This window comes from Rhinoderma darwinii, chromosome 3 (assembly GCF_050947455.1).
Source record: "Rhinoderma darwinii isolate aRhiDar2 chromosome 3, aRhiDar2.hap1, whole genome shotgun sequence".
Classification (NCBI taxonomy): domain Eukaryota; kingdom Metazoa; phylum Chordata; class Amphibia; order Anura; family Rhinodermatidae; genus Rhinoderma; species Rhinoderma darwinii.
The window spans coordinates 301,567,978-301,585,142 of record NC_134689.1 but is presented as its reverse complement, the minus strand read 5'-3'; the positions used below and the strand labels follow the sequence as shown (position 1 = coordinate 301,585,142).

Sequence of the window (17,165 nt, the reverse complement as noted above, 5' to 3'; positions counted from 1 at the left end):
TCTCTCCATTCATTTACACTGCACTAGCGATATAGTTATATCGTTATGTGCAGCTACATACACAAACACTAACATTACTGCAGTAATACTCAGGACACTGCAGTAATGTTAGTGTTTGTCTATGGAGCTGCACATAACGATATAACTATATCGCTAGTGCAGTGTAAATGAATGGAGAGAAGTGTATGACGCTGATTGGTCAGCGTCATACACTCCTCTGTACAACGCCCACTTGGTCTAACGTAAAAACACGCCCACTTGGGCATTAAGAAACTCATTAGCATAAAGCTAAAAATCGATCATAAAGTGGTTTCAAATAGATCGTTTTTCAAAATAAAAAGCATTACTGTCACCTACATTATAGCGCCCATCTCCTTATGTAGGAGATAGGGCACTTATAATGTGGTGACAGAGCCTCTTTAAGTAGAACAGGATGCTCAGGGATAGGCTAGTGAAGATTATATTGGTGCGCACTGGCCCTTTAAGAGATCACCAGGGCCGCGCGCTGACCATACGGGAGTGAGCCACAAGTGGAAGCAGTACATGCCGGCATCCCCGGGGAGGACGCCGGCACAAAGGTAATTGATGCTGGTGGCCGCTAGGGGAAGCAAGATAGCATTACAGTACCCCCCTTTACGCCCCCTCTTCTTAGGACCAGAGCGTAGAAGAAACCTCTTGATGAGTGCAGGGGTATCAATGTTCTTTTAAAGGAACAGTGTCACGACCAACTTTTTTTTTAATATGTTATGTGTTTTAGTGTGATAGATCAATAAATTTTATTAATGTATGTTGCTGTGTTGTACTTTTTACGTTTTTAATTGATTTACTTCTCTATGGGGGCTGCCATTTTTGTTTCCATTACTGTGTGTGTCGATTAACGACACACACAGACATGGAATACGGCAGCCACAGTCCCATAGGGACTGCGAACGGCTCCCGTCCCATTGACTGCCGTGTACGGCGTCTGTGTGGGAACTGCGCATGCGCCGCTCCCACACAGTCCTATTCGAAATTGGCGCCGTCCGGCGCCATTTTCCTGTGGACCGGAAGTCGCGGCCGGACAGTAATATTACTACTTCCGGTCGCGGCTTCCGGACTTGTGCACATGGAACAGCGGCAGCAAACGGAGCGGACGGGCCGGAGGGAGCCGCGGCGGCAGGATCAGGTAAGAGATTTCAATGTATGTTCGTGTTTACTACTGTATGTAAACCTACTACGCTGTGTGTTAGCTCAAAAAATGGCGACACACAGTGTAGGAGGTTACACCGTTCAAACCCCTCGTTTATCCCGGCACTAGCCAGGATAAAGGAGGGGGGGATGCTGAGAGCTCACTAGAGCGAGAGCTTTTAACCCAATGTTGCAATGCTGCAATTTTGGGAAATAGCTCCATCTAGTGACCAAAAATGGGTAGTATTATAAATTAGAATTAATTTATAATATTTCCTGACTATTTCCTGACTCGTGAAAAAAATAAAAAAAATTTGAACAATGTTTAATCACCCACACACTAAATGTTTAATTAAAAAAAACAAAACATGTATTTCGGGCAATACCATGCCTTTAAGGTTCCCATGATCTCTCCTCAGGACCAAACCCCTTCCAGTCAACCAGGTAGAAGATTTTACCTCCTACCCTCTTGTAGTCCAGAATCTCCTTAATTTCAAAGATGTCAGAAGCACCACTGGGAGAAATTGCAGGGCCCGGGGATTTGCTTTAGCAATTCAGGACCACGAGCTTTAGGAGGGACATATGGAAGGAGTTGGGAATCTTGAGAGTCGGAGGCAGCCGTAGCTTATATGTGACAGGATTGATCTATTGGAGAACTTCAAAAGGACCAAGAAATCTGGGGGCAAATTCGTAGGAGGGAATTTTCAAACTAATATTCTTTGATGATAACCAGACTTTGGCTCCGGGAAAATACTGAGGAGGGCTTCTTCTTTTTCTATCAGCATTTCTCTTCATGCGGTCTACCACCTGTAGGATAGAGGACTTGGTTTGCTGCCAGATATGAAGGAAGTCTCCAAATGAAAAGTTAGCTGCGGGTACTTGAGATGTAGCTGGCACAAGAAGAGGAACACATAGATATTGGCTGTAAACAATGAAGAATGGGGAAGAAGCAGTAGATTCACTTGTGTGGTTGTTGTAGGAGAACTCTGCCCAAGGAAGTAGCTGCACCCAATTGTTGTATTGAACAGAAATAAAATGACGAAGATAATTCTACAATATTTGATTAATCCTTTCAACTTGGCCATTACACTGGGGGTGATAAGCAGAAGAAAAGTACATCTAGAAGTTTACACAGAGCTCTCCAGAATTTAGAAGTAAATTGCACACCCCGATCAGACACGATATGGAGGAGCAGTCCGTGCAGACGAAAGATATGCTGTATAAATAAATTTGCCAGAAGAGGAGCAGAGGGAAGGCCAGTCAATGGGATGAAGTGTGCCATCAAAAGATAAGCAATCCACCACGATCCAGACATTAGTGCAACCTGCAGAATAAGGAAGTTTGTGATAAAATCCATGGCAATGTGTTGCCAAGGACCATCAGGAACGGGCAGAGGTTGGAGCAGACCAGCAGGCCCGGAATGTGTAGACTTGTCTTGGGCGCAACTGGTACAAGAAGCAACATAGCTAACAACATCTCTAGGAAGCGTGGGCCACAAGTAGTGACGAGAGATAAAGTCCAAAGTCTTACGGACACCAGGGTGGCATGTAGACAAAGGCCAAGGCAGGCCCAGCAAAATAGCAAAATAGGGTTGATAGCTTTTGGCAAGACGTAGAAGGCAATCTGTTCCGAGTAAAGGATTCCGACACGTAGTCTCAGAGGTTTAGTGATGGACAGAATAGGATCGGGCAGTGGTTGCCCATTCACAGAGGCGACTGCCAGAGGTCTCACCGGAGGAACCCTGGCCAGATGGAGATGATCTACTAGGTCCTACTGAATAAAATTTGCAGCTGCTCCAGGGTTCAGATAAGCAGAGACAGAGTGTGATTCCTCACCAGAGACAATAGTTACAGGAATGGATAATTTGTGAGAGGACTTGGCATCGTTCCACATAGGGTTGTCTCTCCAATCAACCCTAGGTGCTGGAGTTTTCCCGGCTTCTGTGGACATTGATGCACAAAATGAGCTTTGTGGCCACAATACAGACACAGACCTGCGCTGTTTCAGCTGGTCGGACAATTTGAGTCTGTCCACCTGCATGGGCTCTTCAGGTGGAACAACTAAAGAAGGCAGTAGGGGTCTCTGGAACTTGGGAGCCAGTCTATAGGCCCTTTTCTCCCGGCGGGCATCCTGGGCATGTTCCTGGATCCTCATGGCGATCCGAGAAGCAAACAGAATAAGGGCATCCAGGATAGATGGGAGGTCACAAGCCGCCAGCTCATCCTTGATTTGGGGAGACAGTCCTTGCCAGAAAGTAGCTACCCAGGCCTCATTGTTCTAGGTAAGTTCCGCTGCCTGGGTACGGAACTGGATAGCGTACACTCCTACTATCAATTCCCCTTGACGGAGAGTTAGAAGAGAGGCAGCTGCCGAAGACGTTCCACCTAGTTCCTCATATACAGTGTGGAAAGCCTCTAAGAACAACCGTAATAAACGAGGCAAAATAAACGGAGCAGTGACAGCTCTAAGCTGTCATTGGTCAGTTTACATCACGTGGTGGCCGGTTACCTAAGTTCATTGGCCTACTTTTAAAAGTAGGCCAATGACCCGGGGATAACTTGGGACCACGTGATGTAAACTAACCAATGACAGCTTAGAGCTGTCACTGCTCAGTTAACTGTCACGGACCCAGGAAGGTAAGTATAATAATTGTTTTGCTTTATTATTTTTTAGAGTTACTAATGTTTTTTGTGTTTATTTTTTGTGTTTTTTTTACTGGTTCTTAGCTGACGGTGTTTTTATGTTCAATAAAATAACGAGGGTTATTCGCCAGAAATGTGCCTCATTTTGGCACATATTTACGACAAGATCTAGACACAATCTGCCCTACTGAGTTAAAAAAAAAAAGCTGTGTGCAAGTCGCATAACTGTGATGATCTGCCACATAACAGTAACTATTTAAGCAATTAAAAAAAATTTGATTGTAGCCCCAGTCTTGGTCCTTTTACACCGGTCAATGTTGATTGGCGCTCGTTTTCTTCTTTCACAAGGAGCTATGTATGGGGGCGAGCACTCGTTACTACCGTGTTTCCCCGATAGTAAGACACCCCCGATTGTAAGACGTATCGGGGGTTTCAGGGGGGTCGGCTAATATAAGCCGTACCCCGAAAGTAAGACATATGTCTTACTTTCGGGGAAACACGGGGGTATTGCGGCCTCCTGCCCACTTCCGCGCCGCCCCCCTCTCCATACGTCACCGCGCCGTCCCCTGCACTTGCTCCTGCTGCAACTGCCGGAATCGAAGCGCTCGCCGATTCCGGCAGTTTAACCCATTAAATGCCGCTGTCAATAGTGACAGCGGCATTTAATGTGTTTGACAGAGGGGGGAGCTCCCTCTGTCACCCGATCGGCGCCCCCGCAAACAAATCGCGGGTCGCCGTCGGGTTTCCATGACAGCCGGGGGTCTAACAAAGACCCCCAGGTCTGCCTTCAGCATCTGCCTGTTAGGCGATGCCGGAGGCATGACCTAATAGGTTGCCTGTCAGTTTTACACTGACAGGCAATAATGCTTCGGTATACTAAGTATACCAAAGCATTATATATGCGATCGGCACATCGCATAGTGAAGTCCCCTGGTGGGACTAAAAAAAAAAATGTAAAACAGTTAAATAAAGTTTGTGAAAAAAAAAAAAAAATAAATTCGACAATTTTTTTACAATATAAGACATACCCCGAAAGTAAGACATAGTGGGGCTTTTGGGGATAAAAAGAAAGTAAGACACTGTCTTACTTTCGGGGAAACACGGTACGATTGCTTGTCCCTATGTATTTGCGTCATGTCGGCAGCACATCTCCCTGTTTACACAGGGATATGTGCTGTTGTCAACAATAATACTTATTGCTGTATAAACTACACGATCAGCCGCGTTTGCTCATTTATCGGCTGATCGTTGCCCTGTTTAGACAGGACAATGATCGGGACAAGCTTTTGGATAAACGCCCGTGTGAAAGGACCCTTAGCCTCTTAGTTCTTTGTAGATTTTACAAATATAATAAGTTATCACTTATCTACAGCAATCCCAATCCAATTTACATATTTTGTCTCCACAGTAAATAGATTAAAATTGGGCAATCTTTTCTCATAAGTGAGATCTTCCATACACCTTATTCATTTAGTTGGTTTTCAGCGTGCTGACTCCACTTCCAAGATATCCGGTTTATGACATGGTGCACAAAACCAGATTGCATATTCACATTTAGTGTCTTGTACAATGACGATATAGTGCTCTCTTGAAATCATGTCTTCTAATACAAGATATTGGTGAACACTTAAAAGGAATTTCCCATCCGGACGATCCTTATTAGGGCATTTATAGACATGATAAAGGAGCGCCTGTATTTTTTATTTTTTTCGTCTGTTGTGTTACATTGCAGTTTACAGTTAAGATATATAGATCTGAGAGAGATCAATATGAGATAGAAGTGAGATAATGATAGATGGATAGATAGATAGATAGATAGATAGATAGATAGATAGATAGATAGATAGATAGATAGATAGATAGATAGATAGATAGATAGATATGAGATGTGATAGAGGTGGTAATAGATATTAGGCATCTGTAAGATAGCGATAGATAGATGTGAGGTGGTGATAGATATTGTGTATAAATATAGTCGTATAGTTTTATTTTCAGAAATTCAGTGGCTGATAAGTCTATAGAGAATAATATGGTGTCACCCCCCAGGTATATGTCTTCGTGCTTCTTTGAGCCCTCTGAGGTAATTGTAACACTATCCGTCCCTTACTTCTGAGAAGTGAAACATTGCATTCATGGTTAAATTATTCACGATTCTCTGAGGTTATATTTCATATTTTGTGTAAAAATAATTCTTATACTGTCTGAACAAAACTGTATGAGAAACAAAAAAAAAGAGGGAAGAGAAAGGAGGAAGAAAGAAGACAATAAAAAAAACAACTTCTGCTTTTAATGCACCCAGAGGAGTTTTAAAGGGAGAAAAAAAATCCCCAGTCTTTGGTATAAAGAGATAAAGAAAACTTGGTGGTGGAGGAGGGGAGGAAGTGAGAAAACAAAAGAGATAGAAAGAGAGAAGCAGCCACCCAGCAGCCCTGTCTCTCTCTCTCTCTGTTTTCCCTCTGTCTTTCTCTCAGTCACAGTGAGCAGGCTTAGGAGGAGCTGTTTTGCATCCATTCACGTCAGCCCTGCCTCATTCCCTTCTTCCTTCCTGCTACAGAAAGACACAGTACAAGCCGGGAAGCAGGGACTGAGAGAGAAAGAGAAGACATCCCTGGAACGCCTCTGTCTCTACTGCCCCTACTAAGACCAGCGCAGCCTGGGAGCCGGGAGACCCCTGCACTTCACCTTCTGGGTAAGTCCCACACTTTTTCTTTCTCTCGCTAGCTTTGGCCAATGAAAGGGTGCACTAGTTTACCTACTCTTATTTTACCCCCCTCGGAGGTCTCTTGATGGTACGTTCTCCCTTGGGAAGGTCGGCAGAGGGACATGGACGGTGCCAGAACAGGGGGGTGTGAGCAGCTACAGTTGTATCGTGTCTTCTCTTTCACTTCCACATTCGCTTGTGTCACTTACTAGCAAAGGTGCAGTGTAGTGTTTGTGAGACACGTCAGGGTGTAAGGAATGAAGGAGATAAAAGGATACTATTGTATTAAAGGAAGGGTCTGTAAACTGAGCCCTGCATCTCCTTATAGAGGGGGTCTCCTAATACAGGGTTACTTGTCTGTATGGCTGAAGTTTATTTCTTGCTGCTCTTAGTAGCTGTAAACTTTATCTTGTCAGTGTGCATGTGTCTGAGAGTTCAGTACCAGGGAATGCTCTGGGCACAGTCATTGCAAGTCATAACTATGGTGAGGAGCTGCTATGCCCCCTCTTATGTATCTTGCCCACCTCCCTCTATCATCATCTGTCTCTGCTCAGCACAATCCCTCAGGCACTCTCTCACCTACAGGAGAATACATTTATGTCTGGCATAAGCCTCATGCACCCACACTCCCAGTTTGCAAGATTTGTAGCTTGGTGAGTGTACCTGGAATCTGTATTGCTGTAATAGTACGAAGAAAATAAGAGGAATTCACAAATTCTGTGGGCACTTGCTCCATGGCATTGGCAGAGAGCATTGGCGTGCATCCGGAATTCATTTCCATGTTGGCCGGTGCTTGTAAATAGTCCTCCTTCTATGGAATCCTCGCGGTCTTCCTCAGTCTAGTCTACCGGTGCAGCCCCTTGGAGACACACCTCTGCTATTGTGCCCGGCAGGTCATAACTTGAGGTGGGCATAGACATAAGGATTTTCCATCAATCAGATAAACTATCCTATGTGTATTCAATATTGGAACATTCATAGAGATATCGCTCCAATCGAAACCACTATCCCATTATTCAGATCACTGCAAAATTATAAGGCTTGAATATTTGTATTCTCCTTTAATTGTTGTTAAAGATGACTTCAATGTAAGATAATATATTCAGGATATGTCAATGCTGTGTTTTTTTTTATTATTATTACTACCTGTCATATGGTCTCTGTTATATTTTGCTTGTTTGTGGTTCCCCTAGACAGGGCTATATATACCATATCTTGGACATATCACTCTCTCCATGGCAACCTGCTGCTTCTATTACAGAGATATGCAAAGAAGCAGCTGCCCAGGATCGAGTATAACTCAAAGGGTCTCTACCAGGGTGGAATTAGAGCACCTAATACAGTTACAATTGATACCGTTTGGCTGCATGTCTTTGCAGTGGGAGCAGCTCTTCCTTGTAAGGGCAATACACCGTTCAGCCATAACATAGGTGAAGTTATTAACATTGATTATCTCATTACAATGGCCCCTGACAAGGGGTGGGATATAAGGCAGCAACTGAACATTCAGTTCTTGAAGTTGTTGTGTTGGAAGCACGAAAAATGGACAAACGTAGGGATCTGGGTGACTTTGAATAAGGCCAAATTGTGAAGACTTGACGACCTGGTCAGTGTATCTCCACAACGGCAGGTCTTGTGGGGTGTTCCCAGTATGCAGAGGTTAGTACCTACCAAAAGTGGTCCAAGTAGGGACAACCGGTGACAAACCATCTGGTTCGATCCCACGAGAGATACTGTAGCACAAATTTCTGAAAGTTAATGCTAGCTATGATAGAAAGGAGTTAGAACACAGAATGCATCAGAGCTTGCCGAATTTGGGGTTATGTACGCCTCTTTCAGCAGAATAATGTGCCCTGCCACACTTCAAAAATTGTTCAGGAATGGTTTGACGAACATGACAAATAGTTCAAGGTGTTGACTACAAATTTCCCGGATCTCAATCTGATCGAGCATCTGTACGATGTGCTGGAAAAACAAGTCTCTAAACCATGGAGGCCTCACCTTGCAACTTACAAGACTTAAAGAGGCTCTGTCAAAAGATTATAAGTGCCCTGTCTCCTACATAATGTGATCGGCGCTGTAATGTAGATAACAGCAGTGGTTTTTATTTTGAAAAACGATAATTTTTGACCAAGTTATAAACAATTTTAGATTTATTCTAATGACTTTCTTAATAGACAACTGGGCATTGTGAAGAGAAGTGTATGACGCTGACCAATCAGTGACTAATCAGTGTCCTACACTTCTCATTGTTCCAGCCCAGCTTCTTTCACTGCACAATCACACTGGTCTGGAACAATAAGTGTATGACGCTGATTGGTCACCGATTGGTCAGCGTCATACACTTCTTTTCACAACGCCCAGTTGGTAAAAAGTAAAAACACGCCCAGTTGTCTATTAAGAAAGTCAGTAGCATAAATCTAAAATTGTTTATAACTTGGTCAGGAATGGGGGAGAAGCTGTATGGACAGCGTAATACAGAAAACATTACACCGCCCAGAGTGAAAAGAGTCACCTCCTATTTGGCTATTAGAGCCTCATTACATTAGCATATTTAGAAAAATGCTCATAACTTTACAAACAATAAACGTTTTTGAAAAAAAAAATCACACTGTGGTGAACAGCAGCAAATCGCCTATTACAGAGGCTCTGTCACCAGATTATAAATGCCCGATCTCCTACATAATCTGATTGGCGCTGTAATGTAGATAACAGTGGTTTTTATTTTGAAAAACAATCAATTTTGGGCAAGTTATGACCAATTTTAGACTTATGCTAATTAGTTTCTTAATAGACAGCTGGGCGTTTTGTTACTTTTTACCAACTGAGCGTTGTAAAGAGAAGTGTATGACGCTGACCAATCAGCGTCATACACTTCTCATCGTTCCAGCCCAGCTTCTTTCACTGCACGCACAGCGTGACCTCGCGAGATCACGCTGTGCTGTCATTCATAGCGAGATTTGGGAGTTGTGCTCGGAGTTAAGTCCCATAGAAACTTTACCGAAGTGTCGGGAGTGTGAATAGACATCGCTTCCTGGCTGGAGGCGATGTCTATTCACTCTCAAGACACTTCAGTAAAGTTAATGTGTGAGTAAGTGACAGCACAGCTTGATCTTGCGAGATCACACTATGAGTACAGCTAATCATGAATGAAGAGAAGTGTCTGACGCTGATTGGTCACTGATTGGTCAGCGTCAGACACTTCTCTTCACAACGCCCACTTGGTAAAAAGTTAAAAAACGCCCAGTTGTCTATTAAGAAACTAATTAGCATAAATCTAAAATTGTTCATAACTTGCTCAAAAATGATCGTTTTTCAAAATAAAAACCACCGTTGTTATCTACATTACAGCGCTTATCAGATTATGAGGAGATAGGGCATTTATAATCTGGTGACAGAGACTTTTTAAGGGGTTTTTACACTGGGCAATTATCGTGCAGACGAGCGTTCATAGGCCGCTCGTTTCTGATAATTGCCCTGTGTAAAAAGCAAACGCTCGATCATCTGCTGCTCGTATGTTATTATCATATTAAAAGCAATATGATAAAAAAAAAAAAAAATTCATGACACATTCCCTTTAAAATGTATTGCCTTCCTGAACTCTATTTTTACCCTTCGTATTAACTTTGCTGTAATGTTCCTGTATTCTAATTATTTCCATTATGATGCATATATGAGTGTATAGCTGTTGTCACCATTTTTAGGAAGCTATTTTTTTTTATCATTTTCATGCATTGTCTATATATTTATACTGCAAGTTTAATATTCCCTGTGACACCGGTACACAGAGGAGATTTAGGTAGATTAAATTAGTTTTGCCAGATAGTGTGCCTTGACTTCTAAATAATAAAAATAATGCAAATCAATATATAATTACTATTTGCAAATAGTAACTAAAACTGTATTTGAAAGTGATTGAATAAATTAACTAAAAAATACATTCAAATTGGAATCTGACCGAGTTTGTCTGTAAAGATTCAGCAATTTATTTAATTCAAAGGACTGTACTTCCCCATAAGAAATAATATACTTTTTATAACTTAGATGTATTTTATGCATAAATTTACAGTGTACCAAGAATTCAAGACCTTACAAGCTTCTGAAAACAGACCTATAGTTTAAAACTTTCCTATTATATGAGTGAAACCAGTTGGTGTTAAAGAGGCTCTGTCACCACATTATAAGTGGCCTATCTTGTACATGATGTGATCGGCGCTGTAATGTAGATAACAGCAGTGTTTTTTATTTAGAAAAACAATAATTTTTGACGGAGTTATGACCTATATTAGCTTTATGCTAATGAGTTTTTCAATGGACAACTGGGCGTGTTTTACTTTTTGACCAAGTGGGCATTGTGCAGAGAAGTGTATGACACTGACCAATCAGTGACCAATCAGCGTCATACACTTCTCTCCATTCATTTACTCTGCACATAGCGATATAGCTATATCGCTATGTGCAGCCACATACACAAACACTAACATTACTGCAGTGTTCTGACTATGAATATACATTACCTCCAGCCAGGACGTGATGTGTATTCAGAATACTGACCACTTCTTTGCACGTCTCTGTGATTTACAGCATAGCAGGCGTAGTCTCGCGAGATTACGCTGTAAACTGTAATTTACAGCGAGATCTCGCTGTGGTGTGCTGTGCTGTAAATCACAGAGACGTGCAGAGAAGTGGTCAGGATTCTGAATACACATCACGTCCTGGCTGGAGGTAATGTATATTCATAGTCAGGACACTGCAGTAATGTTATAGTGTGTTTATGTGACTGCACATAGCGATATAGCTATATCGCTATGTGCTGTATAAATGAATGAAGAGAAGTGTATGACGCTGATTGGTCACTGATTGGTCAGCGTCATACACTCTGTACAACACCCACTTGGCCAAAAAGTAAAACAAGCCCAGATGTCCATTGAGAAACTCATTAGCATAAAGCTAATATAGGTCATAACTCCGTCAAAAATGATCGTTTTTCAAAATAAAAAACACTGATGTAAACTACATTACAGCGCCGATCACATCATGTACAATATAGGCCACTTATAATGTGGTGACAGAGCCTCTTTAAAGTGGTTAAAAGGTGCATGTTATATGGTACAGTATTCTAGGCCATTATGTTTACAAGAGTCTCTCCCCTAAAATTGAGAATTCTATAATGGTGTGTAATGTAATTTTAAAGTAGAAGGCATTGACTACTTATCACATTCTCTGCGTTTACTTCTAATATTTATACTTTTTCAGCTTAAAGAGGCTCTGTCACCAGATTCTCAAATCCCTATCGCCTATTGCAAGTGATCGGCGCTGCAATGTAGATAACATTAACGTTTTTGTTTTTTTAAAAAGGTTCATTTTTGGCCAAGTTATGAGCAATTTTATATATATGCAAATGAGCTTTGAAATGGACAACTGGGCGTGTTTTTTTTCGTATGTCCAACTGGGCGTGTATTGTGTTTTTAACTGGGCGTGTTTACTTGTTTTACTAACTGGGCGTTGTGAATAGAAGTGTATGATGCTGACGAATCAGTGACCAGTCAGCATCATGCACTCCTCTCCATTCATTTACACAGCAGCATCACGTTCTTACTAGAACAATGTGCAGCCACATACACAAGTGTCCTGATAATGAATACACATGACCTCCTGCCTGGACGTCATGTGTATTCAGAATCCTGACACTTCTGAATCTTTTCTGTGAGATTCCAGCAAGCCACGCGTAATCTCGCGAGATTACGAGGTAAACGAGATTTTGTTTCCCTTGCTGGAAATCTCACAGAAAAGATTCAGAAGTGTCAGGATTCTGAATACACATGACGTCCAGGCTGGAGGTCATGTGTATTCATTATCAGGACACTTGTGTATGTGGCTGCACATCGTTCTAGTAAGAACGTGATGCTGCTGTGTAAATGAATGGAGAGGAGTGCATGATGCTGACTGGTCACTGATTCGTCAGCATCATACACTTCTATTCACAACGCCCAGTTAGTAAAACAAGTAAACACGCCCAGTTAAAAACACAATGCACGCCCAGTTGGACATACGAAAAAAAAAAACGCCCAGTTGTCCATTTCAAAGCTCATTTGCATATATATAAAATTGCTCATAACTTGGCCAAAAATGAACGTTTTAAAAAAAACAAAACACGTTACTGTTATCTACATTGCAGCGCCGATCACATGCAATAGGAGATAGGGATTTGAGAATCTCGTCACAGAGCCTCTTTAAATGGACACTGACTTTTTGAACAATGTATGCTAATCTAATTGTATACCTCATATATATCAACTTTGTAACTTACTGTTAAAGTTTTAGTTTTATTCATGCAAATTTTGTGTGAAGTTACTGCCACTACAGGAGGTGACTCCTTTCCTGTAATCTGCTGCCCACCCTTTGTTGTCAAGCAAAATCCATCCCTAGTTACATAGGAGAGGAGACGGACTGCAGGAAGTGGGGGTGTGTCTTTTCACAGCCTGCCCATAGAGGTCTATAAAGAGGAGAGGAGGGACCAGGGACAGAGAGACACAGATGCTGCTGCCCAAAGTAGTCTATGGAGAGGGGAGGGGGAGTAGCAGGAGAGAGCAGAGAGAGAAAGACACAGACACGATGTCCATGAAAGTCTATGGAGAGGGGAATGGGAGCAGGAGAAGGGAGCGTGGACATACAAAATGCTGGTAAGAGTTATCTGTCACCCCAGTACTTGATTAGAGTTCCAAACCTGTCAAGGTCAAAACCAGACATAAAGGCAATAATTAGTAAAATAACCGTACTAGTTATTGAGAGGAGTCTGGCGGCATCGGACGCATGCGTTTTGCGTACATGTAGCCGATGACGTACACCTCACTTCACTACACATGTGCAGTGTACTGCTCTCAGCTTCATGTTCGCTATGCACATGCAATATGATACCGCTCCCGCACTGGTTTCTGTAACCTTTATGTTATTTTACTAACTATTGCCTAAACTGTTAGTTTTGACGGGTGCACGTTTGGGACACTAAACCCAAGCTGCATAATGGCCTGCTGGTGGTTTAGCGGCTCTAAACCTAGTGACAGGTTCCCTTTTAAATAGTTGTGGAAATGAAAAATTTATGAAGCAGTAGCAACTGATTATTTTAGCCTAGCAAATTAAATTTTTCCATGACTCATTGTGGACATAATATTGGTCTACTTCAAGTTTAAAGTGTAGTTGTTGAGGGGACAGTAGCAGTGGATAAGTAGCATAGGCTAAGTTTGCTTGATCACTCTTAAAATGAGCTTTTTGTTGGTGTTTTCATGCCAATTCTCCTTGTCAGATCTGAAATAATTTTTTTTATTCTTTCTGCACATTAGACTTTCTGTGTAGTGTGGACAACTTCTAATCACAATTAAGTTCAAATCTGAGTTGGAGGCTTTTCTAGGGGCCTCCGTCGCAGATCCGATAGAGAAAACATTAAACAATAGCAGTATTGTTTCTGGTAAAACGACACACCGGATGGAAAACCGACGGAACTCATTAAAGTCAATAGGTTCCGACATGTGCCAGTGGTGTCTATTGTGCAACGGAACAGGCACGTTCGGTGTTTTCGTTGTTCTGCTCCTCGGACGGAGCAGAACATGGAAAAGCCGAACGCATATGTGAGGGAGGTCTAACTTGTAGTCACAACTAACTTCTAACATGTGTGGGGGAAATAGGTGGCAAAATCTGCACGATTATCTTTGAAATGGATTTACTGCGGATTCTTCAACAACAAATACATTACATGTGAATGTGGCCTAAGTAGAAAATTAACATAAATACAGCCCAGAAGCTAATGTATATTATTTATGTTTACCATGTATTTATTTTTAAACTGAACTTAGATCTAAAGCATCATCAGCAAATAACAGTAAGGGCAATAGATTTTGAGGACCTACCACCTTCTCTCCAGTAGCGTAGAGGTTGCATTTGGAACCAGACACCTAGAACAGCGAGAATCTAATTACCTCGGGCTGCAAGTGCACAGGCACAATAAGCTAACATGCTAGTATTGATGTTTTTGCATTATGTGAAGCTCTTGAACTGTACAAAATGTATACTTCAGTGTTGTAGTGCTTTATAGATCCTTAGAAGGTAGATCCTAGTGTAATATCATCACATATAGTAGAAAACAAGACATGACTGGTTCGGAGGTTGGGTCCAGGTACAGTATTTGAATTGTGGTCCATAAGTTTCAACCTATGTTTCTTTCTCCTAAAAGGAATGTAGGGAAAACAATCACTGGCTTTGTCCAGGACTGGTGGGTGTGATGGCATATGGCCGTATTCACACGAGCGTGTTCGGTCTGTGATATACGGACTATATGTCAGCAGTATTTCCCGGACTGAACACACTTCAAGGAGCTGGTCTCCTAGCATCATAGTTATCTATTACGCTAGGAGTCCCTGCCTCGTTGCAGGAAAACTGTGCCATACAGTAATCATGTTTTCAGTATGGGACAGATTTCCCGCAGCGAGGCAAGGACTCCTAGCGTCATACATAACTATGATGCTAGGAGCCCGGCTCCCTTAAGTGTGTTCGGTCCGGGACATACTGCCGACATACGGTCCATACCTCATGGACCGAATATGCTTGTGTGAAACAGGCCTTTTGTTTTTCCTATGTTTTTTGCAAAATAAAATGTTATAGGATTTGTTCAAAAAGCATTCTCATCTCTTGATGTATAAAAAGAAAAGGCAAATTGTCAGTTAAAAAAAACCCATTTATGATCCCAACCAGCTGTCATTTATGTAACCTAAACCTGTTATTACATTTTCTGATTTCTCTGAATTGATACATTGAAATGAAGATGACAGTCCAGCCAATCAGAATGTGGTTAGATAGAACAAAATCTTTAAATAGTGTAAGTTGCTATGTCATTGCTAGTAGTGGAAGCGTAGGGACATTACTTCCATAAAATACAGTATATACTAAGGCCTCATGAACATGACCGCATTTTTGCAGGCAAATAGTCGATGCATTCTTTTCTATGGCGCCATGCACACGATCATGATTTACACGGATCAGTGTGGGGGCCGCAAATCCGGACTCCAAAAACTCAGGACAGGCCATTTTACAGTCCGGATTTGCGGTTTCACCAATACTGGTGGTTTGTTGTGGATCCGTGAGTCCGGATGACACACGGATGCACAATAAGGGTTTTTGCGGTCCGACAGACCACAACGGACAGATATTTTTGCGGACCGCAAAACCAATACAGTTGTGTTCATGAGGCCTATGTATTTGGAAAGCAGGGATGATATGTGGGTAAAATCTAGTTGAAAAGTAATCTCATTTTGTGTGATTTGACTCACAACTGAATGTTTTAGTCTCTTTGAAGGTAAAACACACTAAAAAAGGTGGAACTCCAGAAAACTGTCCAACATTTATTTTTATTAAATCTTAAAAAAGTTGCTGTAAAAATGTGTGTAGATATTTGATTCTAAATATGTATATATTTTCTCAAAATATTTATTATAAGGTGAGTTAGTTGTTCGTGTGTGAACAATGGCATTTATGGGCCGATATGATCTATGGAGATGCTCTTAATTCGACACCATGATCAGAAAGGTGTCCGGATGTAATAGTAGGGTTGCACGATGCATCGAAACATCGATACTATTTAGATACCGTGCACCCTCAAATACTATCAATTCATGTATTTCTATGCTAAGCTGTGCGGCCGCACAGCTTAGTATTGTAACACATGAATGTATTGAGAGCGGGGCTGCGACTGTGTAATACAGCCATTGCCCCCCCTGACGTGTGTGTGTGTGTGTGTGTGTGTGTGTGTGTGTGTGTGTGTGTGTGTGTGTGTGTGTGTGTGTGTGTGTGTGTGTGTGTGTGTGTGTGTGTGTGTGTGTGTGTGTGCGGTCAGCTTGAGGTGATGCGGCTGGCGCTACACTAACGAGCGACAACACTGAAGACAGAGAACATGGCGGGCGCACTGCAAAACACCCCCATGTTCTGTCTTTAGTGCAGGTGCCGCTGATCATTAGTGCAGCACTGATCACATCACCTCATGCTGACCGCGCGTGCACACTTTTCAGGAGCGGGGTAATGGCTGTATTAGAGCCGCAGCCCCGCTCTAACGGCGGAGATCAAACCTCTCATCTCTGCCGTTACTCCCTTGAGTGCTGTGATCAAATCCGACCGCAGCATTCAAGAGGAAAATGAGAAGGGGGATGCCCCTTTGATCGCGTCACAGGGATTCCCTGTCACCACATTATAAGTGGCCTATCTTGTACATGATGTGATCGGCGCTGTAATGTAGATTACAGCAGTGTTTTTTATTTAGAAAAACTATCATTTTTGATGGAGTTATGACCTATATTACCTTTATGCTAATGAGTTTCTTAATGGACAACTGGGCATGTTTTACTTTTTGACCAAGTGGACGTTGTAGAGAGAAGTGTATGACGCTGACCAATCAGTGATCAATCAGCGTCATACATTTCTCCCCATTCATTTACACAGCATATAGTGAGTGATCTTATTACATCACTATGTGCAGCCACATAAACACACAGTAACGTTACTGCAGTGTCCTGACAGTGAATATACATTACCTCCAGCCAGGACGTGATGTGTATTCATAATCCTGACACTTCTGTAGCGTTTCTGTGAGATTTACAGCAAGGCAAACGTAA

The 17,165-nt window shown here is 42.1% G+C and overlaps 1 protein-coding gene across 2 annotated transcripts in view; it reads left to right on the top strand.

Annotated features, from left to right (window-relative positions):
- Positions 1-6,229: 6,229 nt before the first annotated feature.
- The window catches only part of ZNF710 (zinc finger protein 710), a 109,567-nt gene continuing 98,631 nt past the window's right edge, over positions 6,230-17,165 (top strand). Inside the window, exon 1 of one of the 2 annotated variants that reach the window (XM_075855267.1) lies at positions 6,230-6,498. The gene's annotated coding sequence lies outside the window, so the exon portion shown is untranslated. The remainder of the gene's footprint in view (positions 6,499-17,165) is intronic. The other variant, XM_075855265.1, reaches the window with a different exon arrangement.